The sequence below is a fragment of the Paramormyrops kingsleyae genome, chromosome 24, assembly GCF_048594095.1.
Source record: "Paramormyrops kingsleyae isolate MSU_618 chromosome 24, PKINGS_0.4, whole genome shotgun sequence".
Lineage (NCBI taxonomy): Eukaryota > Metazoa > Chordata > Actinopteri > Osteoglossiformes > Mormyridae > Paramormyrops > Paramormyrops kingsleyae.
The window spans coordinates 7145932-7160663 of NC_132820.1; the positions used below are offsets into that span (position 1 = coordinate 7145932).

General features: G+C 46.6%; 1 protein-coding gene and 1 non-coding gene across 3 annotated transcripts in view; one reads left to right on the forward strand and one right to left on the reverse strand.

The window, feature by feature from the left end:
* fstl4 (follistatin-like 4) overlaps positions 1-14732 on the reverse strand; it is a 132640-nt gene that overhangs the window by 92130 nt on the left and 25778 nt on the right. The gene's annotated exons all lie outside the window — the stretch shown is intronic.
* On the forward strand, positions 1126-1218 carry trnar-ucu (transfer RNA arginine (anticodon UCU)). Its single transcript has 2 exons — positions 1126-1162; positions 1183-1218. It is a non-coding gene; the product is annotated as a tRNA-Arg (tRNA).

Sequence of the window (14732 nt, forward strand, 5' to 3'; positions counted from 1 at the left end):
CAGTGTATGTTATTCGCTACGAACCTCGGATGTAAATGCAATCGGGCGTGACTCGGTAAGCCGACGAATATCTGTACGAGCACACAAAACAGCATTCATACCCTAACATACCTGTAGATCTAGACACGCCCATATTTAGCCCAGTGACCACATTTCAAGTGTTTACCATAATAGTGGGATTATAATTTGTTTTGTTCAATTGTGTTAAAAATTCTTAAATAGAACCATTTCCTACAATGGATTAATATCAGCTTTGCTTTCTATTCCGATATGGATTTCACTTGCAGCTATAAATTGTATCTGTCGATACAGTTTTAAAAATAGCAACGCGTTACATACAGTACGTCCAAAGTCACAGTGGGAATCTTGCTGCTGAGGCTCTCAATAATGGTTGGCACTTAGTAATCATTCTGCTGAGAGAAACACTGCTAAAGGGGGTTTTCATATTGTCCCGATTACAAAACAGCATGTCTGAAGTCTGAAATGAGACCATCACCCAATACAATACTCACTGCAGTCAGGAAAAGGTAGAAATGCTTAGCTGGAACAAAGAAAATCCCATCGATTTTTTTTTGTTTATCTGTGGCCAGACCTAGGTACTTTTAAATGCCAATAGTCTGAGTCACAAAAAGTCTGGCTTTAGACGGTCTTCATCAAAACAATCCATCATTGTCTTTCTGCTCTACAAAAATCTGATTGCCCTTTCAGGTAATAGCCACAACACAACCTTTACTCATCAGAACTTCCTGCAGTTGTTTTGTTTTTCCTTCAAGAGAGCACAGCCGTCTTCGCTCACGCCTAAAAGCTCTTTCGTCCTCATTGCTCGAGAAATCAACGTGGACTGTGATTATGATTACAGCTGGCCGACCCTGTGCTGTGACCCCCAAGCTTGGTCTCACCTGTATGTGTGTCTGCGTGTCTCACAGAGAGTAAGATAGGATATGTAAAACAGAGAATTTCCCCACAGGAATGAATGAAGGATCACTATACAGACGTTCCCCGGGTTACGATGGAGTTACGTTCCGATAAACCTATCATAAGGCAAAAATATCGCATTTTAATACAGTACGGGGGGGTTCTATGACGCAAACCACACAGAACTGGCAGAGATCAGACCACAGTGGGGGCTCTGTGGCGTAATGGATAGCGCATTGGACTTCTAGGCTTTAACAAGGTGAGGCCATTCAAAGGTTGTGGGTTCAAGTCCCGCCAGAGTCACAAGCTTTTGGGGGCAATGTCACGTGTTTGTGTGACTCATGGAGATCAAGATGAGGCAGGTGAAGAGAGAATTTCCCCACAGCGATGAATGAAGTGTCACTCCTTCGAATTATCTATAATTATGTATACCGGCTTTGGTTTTTAACTGGTACACTTCTAATTGTGCAAATTTGCCAGTCCTGACTGAAAACAAGGTACGAAAGCGCGTTCAAATCCATTACACGGATATTTTTTCAAGCAGATTTTACCTGCATCATGAGGATACTGGATCTACCTTTGGAAGATTTCCTGTTGTGAAGTCCTTGTGTATTGTTCATGTTGGTACATAAAAACAGGTGTACTTGAGGCTAGAGCCATGATATCGCTGACTTGGCCTTAAACAGGAATATCGTAAAAAATAAATGCTAAGGATCTATATCTGTTTAGGAATATTCTTTCATCCAGATAGCAGGGAGTGTAAAACAGGGGGAAACAGGTCATTACTTAAAGGGGACCGATTATACTTTTCTGGTTTTCCCCCTTCCCTTAGTGTGTCATACAGCTTTATATGCATGTAGGTGGTCTGCAAATTCTTAAGACCCAAAGTACACGCCAAAGGGAGTAACTCTCACCACAGAAACCACTCTTCCCTAATCTGCCTGAAACGCCTCGTGGGAATTCCAGCCCTTACTTCCGTGACATGGTGAGGTCACCTCGTAACTCGATCCTTATTGGCCGCCTACCTGCAAGGATCTGCCTGCAGACAGCAAGACGGGGGTGGAAAGTGTAGGCCAAGCTGACCAATCAGAGCACACTGGGCTCATCGGGGGTGGGGCTTAAAGCTCTGGCAGTGTTTCACACAGAGTGAATAGACATATATTGTATGAGAAACATAATGTGCTGTTGGAACATTAAAGTTTGTTAATCTATTGCAGTAGACCTGCAAAATAAAATGAACTGTAAAAATTTGCATAATAAGACCCCTTAAAAGATTAGACTGGTGGAAATACATCTGGAATGGACGGGTTTGATGTAACACATACACACACCCTCCCACACAGAACCTCCTCTCAGGGCTCCTAACATCATCACTGGTCAACTTTATCTCTGGGCTGGTGAACACAATTAGGTTTCAGTGCCAGAGCTTACAGTGGTCGTCGTGGAGAACATCTGACTCCATAGCTCCCATCGGTACTGCCACGAGCTGGAACAGCACGGGCGTATTTCAAGGTTAAGGGAGTCGGGGTCCATATCTGATGCCACCTCTGATAACAACACTACCAGAGAGCACAAAGACATGAAAAAAGAAGGGTACAGGGAAAAAACGAGTGAACGGTCAGCTGAACGGCAGGCCTGCAGACAGAGCTTGTGGCTGCAGACAGAGGGCTTCAAAGGTCCATCCCATCATCCAGAGGGAAAATGGGTACTCTGAATGAATTTGAAGTAGGGAAGTAGTCCGAGGGATGCTATTTTCCCCCAGCGAGGTGCTTTTGGTCACAACAAAGTCGCATCAAAACAGAATCTATAATCTTTTGCTGCAAAAGCAACATGTGAAGCCATAGGGGTGGGGGCTCCAGACTGTAAAGGAGGTGGGGGCTCCAGACCGTAAAGGAGGTGGGGGCTTCGGACCGTAAAGGGGGTGGGGGCTCCGGACCGTAAAGGAGGTGGGGGCTCCAGACCGTAAAGGGGGTGGGGGCTCCAGACCGTAAAGGAGGTGGGGGCTCCAGACCGTAAAGGAGGTGGGGGCTCCGGAACGTAAAGGAGGTGGGGGCTCCAGACCGTAAAGGGGGTGGGGGCTCCGGACCGTAAAGGAGGTGGGGGCTCCAGACCGTAAAGGGGGTGGGGGCTCCGGACCGTAAAGGAGGTGGGGGCTACGGACCGTAAAGGAGGTGGGGGCTCCAGACCGTAAAGGAGGTGGGGCCTCCAGAACCTTAAAGTAGGTGGGGGCTCCGGAACGTAAAGAAGGTGGGGGCTCCAGACCGTAAAGGGGGTGGGGGCTCCGGACCGTAAAGGAGGTGGGGGCTACGGACCGTAAAGGAGGTGGGGGCTACGGACCGTAAAGGAGGTGGGGGCTCCGGACCGTAAAGGGGGTGGGGGCTCCGGACCGTAAAGGGGGTGGGGCTCCAGACCGTAAAGGAGGTGGGGGCTCCGGACCGTAAAGGGGGTGGGGGCTCCGGACCGTAAAGGGGGTGGGGGCTCCAGACCGTAAAGGAGGTGGGGGCTACGGACCGTAAAGGAGGTGGGGGCTCCGGACCGTAAAGGGGGTGGGGCTCCGGACCGTAAAGGAGGTGGGGGCTACGGACCGTAAAGGAGGTGGGGGCTCCGGACCGTAAAGGGGGTGGGGCTCCAGACCGTAAAGGGGGTGGGGGCTCCGGAACGTAAAGGAGGTGGGGCTCTGGAACGTGAAGGAGGTGGGGGCTCCAGACCGTAAAGGAGGTGGGGCTCCAGACCGTAAAGGAGGTGGGGCTCCGGACTGTAAAGGGGGTGGGGGCTCCGGAGCGTAAAGGAGGTGGGGCTCCGGAATGTAAAGGAGGTGGGGGCTCCAGACCGTAAAGGAGGTGGGGCTCCGGACCGTAAAGGAGGTGGGGGCTCCGGACCGTAAAGGAGGTGGGGGCTCCGGACCGTAAAGGAGGTGGGGCTCCGGACCGTAAAGGAGGTGGGGGCTCCGGACCGTAAAGGAGATGGGGGCTTCGGACCGTAAAAAAGGGGGGGGGCTCCGGACATTAAAGGAGGTGGGGGCTTCGGACCGTAAAGGAGGTGGGGGCTTCGGATCGTAAAGGAGGTGGGGGCTTCGGACCGTAAAGGAGGTGGGGGCTCCGGACCTTAAAGGAGGTGGGGGCTTCGGACCTTAAAGGAGGTGGGGGCTCCGGACTGCAAATTAAACAGAATAGATAGTTCGGGGTTTAATCACCAAATGGCGTTTATTACACCCGTACTACTACAACCCACACACTGGCACTGCCCACCGTGCTCGCCGCCACGTTTACTCCTCATACACACGGTGGGCGCGCGCACACATACACATACACACACACTATGTACAACAACAAACATTAACCACTATACATGACAGCCCAAACGGCACATTTATAATCACACAAGCGATTACTGAGAACTATTTACAAGCTGGCATCAGTCCAACATGCCGCGCTGCCCGCCGGTTCCTCCGCGCTGCAGTATTTATTATGTAAACTTTGCCCAAATTCTGTCCTGGGTTTTAACTAATTCATTAAAAAATCACAAAAACACTTACAGGTAATGAAAATTAGTTCAGCTTTAGCAATTTGATGATGCATACACCTTAATTATTAAAACGTATCGATATCGGTATCGTATCGGCGATACTTTCCCTGTATTTACTTGGTATCACATCGATACCAAATCTTGCAGTATCACACACCACTACCAGTCGAAGGAATGGTGAGAAGCATTTTTAGTACCAAAAGTAGTACTGAAGAGTATTACCAAAGAAGTACCAAGAAGTAGTACCAAACAGTAGTAGCATTAAATGGTTGGGACCATGTAGCTGGCATTATCTAGCAAGTTGTTTTAGCTTTATTTTATATTAAGTGAGAAGTTATATTTCACGTTTGCAGTACCTCGTCCTTCTATAATTTACCGAATTTGGGTGTCTGGTATTACCAAAACTAGTATTTAATGTCTTAAATAAAATCAACCTCTTCACTGATGCTTTACAAGCTTTTTCAATGACGTCTCTTCAACATCACGTGTTTTTTGTTAGCTTGCATGTTGGTCAGCTGCAGTGCCTGAGCAGTTTAAAGACATATTTCAGGCTGAGTCAATTAATATATAATCCACAATTTTTGTATTATTCTGTTCTCAACAAAAATGTATCTTGCTGAAAGTGTTCCCAGAGATGGGCGTTGAACTGCCCTCACACAATCACCTTTTAATTAATCCCTAATTGCATAATTAGTCATGTATATCTAATGTTCCACGGAAAACACCTTTGCGCAAAACCGCTGAAACGCAGCCTGACAGCCATGATGGTCACATGGTCGGGGAAAAAAATTCCAGGCGGCTGCTTATCTACAGCTAAACGATGAGAGTCACGTAGTGCTGTATTTCAGCTATGCGGGGTCCTGCTAAGTCAGCACCGCTTGTTTTAATGTGGCTGCTGTTATACATGCTGCATGCAAATGGCCTGTCTTGATAAACCGCACAAGCCTCTGCCAAATGGTCAATTGCTTGGGTCTAATCACTGCAATGTCCTCTGCAGACAATGCAAGACTTTGCATCTTTCACGCTGCATGGTGGGATCTTCTCTCTCCCAAAAACACCTGAGCACCTCGGAGTATCTCCTCGCTGATAAAACGGCAAGAAAAACGATTTTGTGGAGTGGAAAAGGTGCAGATTTATAGATGCTGTGCTAAAGATATTGATTATTTCTGAGTTAGTCTAGGGGTGAGGGATTCGGCCAATGGCCGTGAGTTTTTTTCCTTTTTTGTCTTTCTTAGCCCCGAGGGATTGATTTTGCAGTATCGGTGGCGGCATCGCGTGCCGGCGATTCCCAAAAAACAAACCGGGTGCAGAGTTCGAGGCCTGCTGTCAGATCACTGCTATAGTTCTGGCAATGAAACATTCTGGAAAACATGACACTACGCTGTCATGCGTAATGGACCGCAGTGAAGCACAGGTGACAGCATCACAGATGAGTGCCGAGGCGGGGAACACAGAACGGAACATTTTGCCCATTCCTGAAAGCCCCTCTGTGCTCCCCCATAATTCCACACTACATTCCAACATGGCCATGATATGCATTATACTCGCAAGTGAAAATATGCAAGTTATGTGAATTACCCAAGATATGCACGGTTCAATCAGTGGCACTCATTACTCATATTAATTAATATTCTGCTGACATTTTATCTGAGGAACAGTGCAGCGCAGTGATATTTGCAAGCAAGAAACCCTTATAGCGTGGAAAAACCTGCCGTTCCTGGTTTGAACTGGGCTGCAAGCATTTTCTGATGATGCACATGGTCTGCCTTCGGTAGGTCACCTGACTCCTTTAAGCCAATCCACACACAACAATCTGAGACTGTTCATGGTCTTGGGGGTTCTATACTAATCATTGTAAGCGCACCTTATGTGATCTAAATAAACATTAATTCCCATATAGGTGATGCATGCAGTAAACATACACTACTTCCTTGGTGAACAAAATAAGACTTACAATGTCTCCCGACAACACCGTAGCCTTTCAGATTTAAACAACTGAAAAACGAAATTAAAATTTAAATCCTTACAGCGCTGCAATCTGGAATGTTTTGGGTATGGTTTTAGGGAACATCGGAGCATTTGGTGAAATTAAACTGGGACAGTTAAATTCACCATGTTGAAGATGGGGCTTTGCAAAAGTAAAGAATAGCAATTATAGTCACAAAGCTTAAAATCTTAGAATAGTCACTTGCTCTGCAATAATAATTTTCAAGTGTAAAAAAAAAAAAAAAAGCTTTCTTTTTCTTGGGGGAAACTCAGGACTGGACTTGTGTGTGTGGAAGATGAAGAGAATGCAATAGACAGGAACCTAGAATGGTTCCTTTTGTCCGTTGCATCCTCTTTGATGTGAGTGAGGTGTCACATAAAACATCCTGCTACACACAGTCACACTTTGAAGGTGAACATATGCCAGGTGACGCTGAAAAGCACTCTGGGATTTTGGGACACATCCCAACATCGTGGCACAAGAATTTCACACCTGATAGTTGCCTCATTGTATTCTGATAATGCTGAATATTGATTCAAGTCTTTGTCGTGTTTCTGGGACTGGACCTGTCGGGACATTCCCTTGTTTTGTTCCGCGTCCTGCTTCCCTCTGTTGTACCTCTACTGTGCTGGTAGAGTTAAATCTCTTTGGTATGGAGTGCTTTGTGGCGGAGCACTGTCCAATCCAGGGCTGAATTATACAGCGAGGCCAGATTCAGGGCACCCTAGGCGCTGTGATGGTGTTTAGATAGTGGCTGTCTAGTGGCATTGATGGCTTGATGTGAACCGCATGCAGACGGTCCAACTCGAGGCTTGAAAAAGGCTATCAGAAAAGCCCAACTTCTGCTCCATCGAGCTGACTGGTGACAACGGCGTACTCCGATACCACACACACCCGCGGCCTGCGGCCAGACGCTTTCAGTATATCGAGGTCGCTGGGCTCTCGTGTTTTGACTCGATCGCGTGTGATTTCTGCTGTTCGGTGGCCATTTTTAATTTGACGGGGGCTTTTTAGAGAAATCTGCTTGGGCTTCTTGGTTGATGAATGACTGCAGGGCACTTTCATTTCTGAGACAGGTGGGGGTGGCTTGTGTTTAGCAAATAGCAAGTGTCAGCTTTTTGATTGATTCAAGGCTGTTTGAAAAAGAAGGCCGCATGCTGTGCAGCATAACCACCTGCAACAATAACTGCAGAAGCCGTCGTCGCATTTAAATACAGAAAAACAGCAACAGTGAAAGTAATTATATACGTTCCTTATAATAACGAAAACTAGGAATGAAAAGGAATTAAATTCTGCAGCTGGTTTATTGTTTTGTGCTTTATATTCAGTCTTTTATGATATTAATATTGCAAATGGCATTGTTATTCAGGTTAATAAATTATGCTAAGTTATCCCCACTTCTTCAGACGGAGTGTAGTATTTGCCTGAAAAGGCAATTGTCTTCAGTGTAAAAATAATGTCTGCCTCTCTACCTATCTGAATAATTAAACCATTTTTATTTATAAATACATTTCTTTGAAAGAACGAAATAGTAGAACAAGGGAACCCTTTGGGCAAGACCTACCTAGAACTACGCAGTTAAAAATCTGAGACACAAATGATTTTACTGCATGAAAAAAACATGTGCGCAGTGAGGGGATTAGTCTTAATTATTGAAATGAATCTGTTAAGCGTTCACAGTAACACAGCATACAGTGTACCTGTTTTTGCATTTTATTTTCAAAATTCTTCCAGTGTAACAGCATGGAGTGTTGCTGTTTACGGGCAACTGAAGAAGACGGTGCTTTGCAGTAAATCAGGTCGTGTCGTTAAACTGTCTACAGACATAATACCAATATTTGACTTAGGTCTGAATCTACGGAATAACCACAAGTAGGAGCTACATAAATCTGCAGGGACGGCTCCTGTCATAATAAAGCCTGCGCCTGTCATGATCAGACACATGTTTTTAAAATATGAACATTGCATACTGGATGTAAACCAGAGTTTCTTAACCCGGTCCTCGGGGACCCCCAGACAGTCCACGTTTTTGCTCCCTCCCAGCTAACCTGCCAGAAAGTCCACATTTTTGCTCCCTCCCAGCCAATCAGGAGCTCGGAATACCTAGTACGGGTGCGCTGGGAGCTGGGAGGGAGCAAAAATGTGGACTGTCTGCGGTCCCCGAAGATCGGATTGAGATACTATACACAGTTTATTGTCATGAAAAAGCATGGGGGATAAATATGCATTAAGATCATATGCACCTTCAGCAGTTATGATATCCATTATCTTTATCTTAATTCATTATACACCAGCTATAACTGACATTTAAATGGTCCCCCAGGGTCAAATGTTAGGACTGAGCCGATGAAATGGCATAATATTCTAAGCAGCTACACTTATGAGTGATGTTTCTGTTCCAAATTTCTCCAGAAGGGTGGGTCCCTCCCTCCCCCTGCCTCCCCCTCTCCCATGCTGTCATCTGGAGGCCCCCAATTGGCGTAATTGATTCGAAAGGCTGCCTGCTAGCCACCCCAGAAAGGGAACTTCTGAAAGCTACAGGCTACCATAGCAACCAGAAGGTAAACAAAAAAATGTACCCGCAGCAAACACATTTATATTGAAAATATTTCAGGTCAGATTCCATTTTTAAAACGTTTAGAGCTCTGGACTTAAAAAGGAAAATATAGTTTTAAAACATAGCAGCTGACAGATCCTAAACAGACCTCAGTATTTTGCCCTTACAGAGCAGACTACACAAACTGTTACACAAATTGTTATATAACGGCCACTTGAAAAGTGTTTTTCCCAAAACCACAAGATTTTGATATTTAAACCCACCACAGAATTTGTGCACCACTTTTAGGGCATTAACACCTTCATGTGCGAAAAAAAAACAGTGATGCATAATGAAAATAGACAATTTCATTAAGGACAGGAGAATTTGCCTGTCAAGTGCAGTAAAGTGTAATCAATTTATGAGGTGATGAGTGAGCTGTATCTCCACAGATTAAAAGTGGTAACGCAGGAAAAAGTGATTTTAAAAATAACATTTAACATTTAAAAAAGAGGAAGCTCTACCTCAATCCCATATCGAGCTTTTAAATCCGAACAGCCTCTTAGCATTAATGAAAACGTGACAGGCAGTCTTATTAAAGCAAGTTTTTCATCCGTTAACCCGTACGCTATTTTTTTGTGTCATATTTCAGACAGATCTTATTTTGAAACGTTGCTTCGGGGAGTTTCGTCACCTTCGGAATACAATTAGTGCGTTTTTATTATGCACTTAAAGCAAACATTCGCCTGAGTACTTGCAATTACAAAACAAATAGTCCCTGAGTGTCTGGCTGATTAGTCAAAATTGTCTTCTAGCTATTATACAGCACGTTCACCGGTACAGCAGGGGCTAGGCGTCTCCGAGAGCCTAAATAAAACATCACCGCTCTAATAAATTAGGATCTGCTACAGCTTCGGGGCTGCAACTGCGGTTTAAACAAGCAATATTATGCCCCAGGATAAAGCACCGTTAAAGTTACAGCAGAAACAAAACAGGAAGCTAACCGTTTTAAGAAGGAACGACAAACTAATGAAACAAATGGCTCAGTGCGATTCTGGGCCCGTGCAGCTGTAGCTACCGTTGTGCTGCTCAAAAACTGATCTCCCGTCATGTGACCAATGTAGTAAACTTACATGCGAAAAGGTAGCCATCCATCTTCCGAGCGCTTATCCATGACAGGGTCGTGTCGAGGTCTGCAGCCTATCCAAGGTAGGATAGGATGCAAAGAAGGGGACAACCTGGGTAGGATGCCAGTCCGTCACAAGGTACACACAACGGGAGACTTACAAATGCTAATACGCCTAATAGCATGTCCTTAAGAGGCGACTAGAGTACCCAGAGAATACCTACTCGTTACTGGGAGAACAAACAAACCCCTCATACACAGAAAAGGGCAGAATTTTAAAATCTCAGTTCTACCGGTGCGAGACCCAGTTACCATGGCACCCTGTTACCACCTCATACAGAAAGGTTATCCCCATTTACGAATAATCGCAGTAACTGCCCATCACATTTCCTTCAGTACGTTTCTTTAAGTGTCCAGTATCTAAGGGAGTAGACAGGGGCGGGGCCACAAGGGCACTGGCAAAGGCTGATTGGCCCCTGGAGTGCCCCGCCCCTGTCACTCACCACTTCAAAAAATATCACGGACCAATGATAAGGTTGGGCCCTCTGCATGAATTATGCCCCTCCCAAGTGCTCCACCTTAAAAAAATCGGGGAATCGCCCCTGCCTGCATCCTAAAAAGACCCGGGATTATAGGACTCCGCTTTCCAACTGGTTAACCTGGTTAAGAGTGAAAGAGGAAATTACCTGGAGTTTCCGTCGTGGGCGCGCATCCCAATTTATTACCGATATTAGCACGGGTCTCCAGAATAAGTCACGCTTCACGGTAATCCCAGAGCACTATTTTAAAATTATAAGACATCATTTTCTAAAGCAGTCTGTAGTGTAATTCTAGTACGTTTCACACGGTATATTTTTATACCTGGTGGGGAACATAAGGCGATTTAGAGGTTGGTGAAGGATGTGCCTTGTTTCGGCCAATAAATTAGCCTCACATTACCAGCTCCATGCTGACGGCCCCAGGATAACGGCCCCACGCTACCGGCTCCATGCTGACGGCCCCAGACTAACGGCACCATGCTACCGGCTCCACGCTACCGGCTCCACGCTACCGGCCCCATGCTAACGGCTCCTTGCTACCAGCTCCATGCTGACGGCCCCATGCTACCGGCTCCACGCTAACTGCCCCATGCTAACGGCCCCTTGCTACCGGCTCCATGCTACTGGCCCCACGCTACCGTCTCCACGCTACCGGCCCCATGCTAACGGCCCCTTGCTACCAGCTCCATGCTAACGGCCCCACGCTACCGGCTCCATGCTGACGGCCCCACACTAACGGCCCCATGCTACCGGCTCCACGCTACCGGCCCCATGCTAACGGCCCCTTGCTACCAGCTCCATGCTGACGGCCCCATGCTACCGGCTCCACGCTAACTGCCCCATGCTAACGGCCCCTTGCTACCAGCTACACGCTACCGGCCCCACGCTACCAGCTCCATGCTGACGGCCCCACGATAACGGCCCCATGCTAACGGCCCCTTGCTACCGGCTCCATGCTACTGGCCCCACGCTACCGTCTCCACGCTACCGGCCCCACGCTAACGAGCCCATGCTAACAGCCCCACGCTACCAGCTCCATGCTGACGGCCCCACGATAACGGCCCCATGCTAACGGCCCCTTGCTACCGGCCCCACGCTAACGGCCCCACGCTACCGGCCCAGCGCTAATGGCCCCTCACTAATAGCCCCACGGCACCCGGGTCTTAGTGTTCCATCCGTGTGGAAATGCCGGATCCGAGATCATAGGGACAATACAGCCCCCCCCCCTATTTTTTGCCCCTCTGAAAATAGCTACTACAAAACCATTTAGTGATTTATCCTGTATTTAATGTTAATTTTAGGGGGGAGGAGGGATGTCCCCTAAGGGTAAGATATTACAGTCGCCCCTGAAGTCGGACCCTCACAGCCGAGTGTGATGTCGGGGGTTTGAAGGTGCGGACAACGTCCGGGGTAAGACATCGCTGGCATCTGGCTCACATCGAGGAATGTAAGTGCTAAGTCGGCCAATTCAAAGGTCAGTCCGTGTGAAAGAGGGAGAGACAGGACACAGCGGCATAATTACTCTGATTTATTTACCCTTTTACTTCTGAGTGCATCCCCACGAAACAGGTGAAGACTCTTCCTGTCTCTTTCATAGTCTTGCCACGACACCGGTGTAGTGACATTGTTTTGATGCAGTTTCCCCATTTCATCTTCTAGTTCTACTACATTTTCTTTACGTTTTTTTTTGTTGTTTTTAGCAAGCTGCGCCAAAGTAACGGTGAGCTGTACTATTCACGACAAGAGAAGAGACGGGGTCACGTAAATGGCTTTCGCATTAGCTCCACATTTTCACAAAGCACACGCATTCACTGTTCATTTGCATTTTTGTCGAATTCATTCACGTTTTTTTAAAGGTGGCATTTAGGGGGAGATCAACGGTCCTTCCTGGTTATTAACGGCCTTTTACCTGCTGTTGCTATTTGTCTGGGCGAAGTTAAATCACCCAAAGGCATAATTCCCATAAAAAGTACAGGTCCTGTTAAATGGCACTTCTGAGCAAGACACAAAGGCAAGCCGTTAATTTGGGGTCGATCGCACCCGTAAGGCCGGTGGGGGGGGGCAGGCTAACAGTGACTCTCGTCTACCTCCCCCTCATGCTGCCATGCTACAGTGCGTCGTAAATATAAAAGCATAAGACTTCCATAAAGTGCCTCGGAGAGAGATCCAAATTGCATATTGAATTCGGGAAAGTACACCTTCAGAGTCGGAGTCTTGGCAAGGCCACCGCATCTCGACTGCCAAAACGGGGATGCGAGTAATTGCTTGTCAGAGAGCGAAAGACAAAAAAAAAAATAAAAAAAAACGGATGCAGACAGTACAAATATTAAAAGCTCTGTAATTCTGCTCTAAGTGCATTTAACTCTTTTTCGCCTGACAAAGCTTATTTTTTGAAAGCCTCAAGCCGTCGACAGCCTATACCGTTTGCGAGGCCCTTCATGCAAACAAGGATATATAATTAATGAACAGCTTTTAATTTGAGGCATTCTGGCTTGAACAACAGGCAATTATTTTCAGTCTGTTCCTCTTCGTGGTGCTTAACGTTAAAATAAATTGATGTAGTTTAGAACTAGCTGGAGCGTTCGATACAACCTGACCGCGGACTGATCTGCAGGCAGCAGGATAGACGCCTACCCATTGACCTGAGGACCCCATTGTATACATACCTACAAAGAATTCAATTGGTCACAACCAATTCAATTAGCCGAAAACAAAGGAAATAATACTACAACATCGATGCTGAAATAAAGAAATTATTGTCTGTTTCCTACACCGATAAAACTTTCTGGTCTTTTGATAGCTATTCTATAAAGAATGAATGTAGAAGATGTCCAGGTGTGACTCAACGTGGGGGACCCTGAATTGTAGGCAGGCATGGCAACAGGACACCCCGAGGGAACCGTGCAGCGTTTCATGGCCTCTGGGAGGCATACGGTCGGCGGCCCGGCTTGGCGGTTATCACCATACAGACACACAGCGGCGTCTGGATAATCTGTAGGGGGGAGGGGGGCAGCATTAATAACAAGTGGGGGGGGGGGGTTCTTCAGCACTCAGCACAACCCGCGATCCGACCGCCGGGCCGGCCGCCAGCTCCGCCGCGCTCCGCCACGCCAAACAGATGCCTGTCTATTATCTCCCGCCACTGGTCTCCACCCAGATGTGTTCCCAGCAGCCAAAAAAACAAGCCAGCAGGGCTGTGGTATATATTCCTGTTCACCCTGCTGGGCCTGCGTATGACTGTATTTTGATTTATCGGTGAGGACGCGAACGGACACCAAAGTCAACCCCGCACGAAAGGTCACAAGACTATTCAAGAAATCAGCCGATGATGGCACTAGAAGGTTCTACAATGGAATAATTCTACAGTCTATTGCCATGTGCATGGCAAACGGTGTCAATTCCACTGTGCAATGACAATGTGTCCGTCAGACCACAAATTAAGCACAATACACAGGTCAGAAATACATATTAAGGTGTTTACAGTAAGTAGGTTATGCAACTAGTTATGACAATTAATGTATAGATAGTGAAATATACAGTGCAACGTATAGATAATGCAAATATTGCAAAGGTGTGGATAAGAGACAAATAACTTGGAATGTACACATTTCATTTAAAGAAATTTTGATGAAATTGCATATGTTTACATGACCTGTGCAAACCTGGCCTCTTCAATGTGATCGTATCCCTGACACAGAGAGCATACGCGAGTATTCTTCAGAGAACGTGTTTACTGAGTCATATAACCCGACTTGACAGCATCTGATTAATATTTCTGCTCTTCCCCAGAGGTATGCAAATACACTTTTGTCCTTTACGGAGTGACAAAGTCTTGCTCAGGACTTAGACGAGGTTCCTATTCCCGGCTAGTCTAGCGTGGAAGGAGAGCGGATCGCACGAACTGCATCACTTGTTTTTAAAAGCCTTAAATATGACGTGATCAAAGCGAAGACTCCATTTTACACCTCGATATAAAAGACGCCGCTTTCTCCATCGAGAGAAGTAATTCGGCGCCCTACTTTGGCTCCGTCTGAGAAACGCAAAGTGCTGCATAATGAAAATCAATTCCAGTCCGCTGATAAATGGCGCTTGCATGAAGTTTTA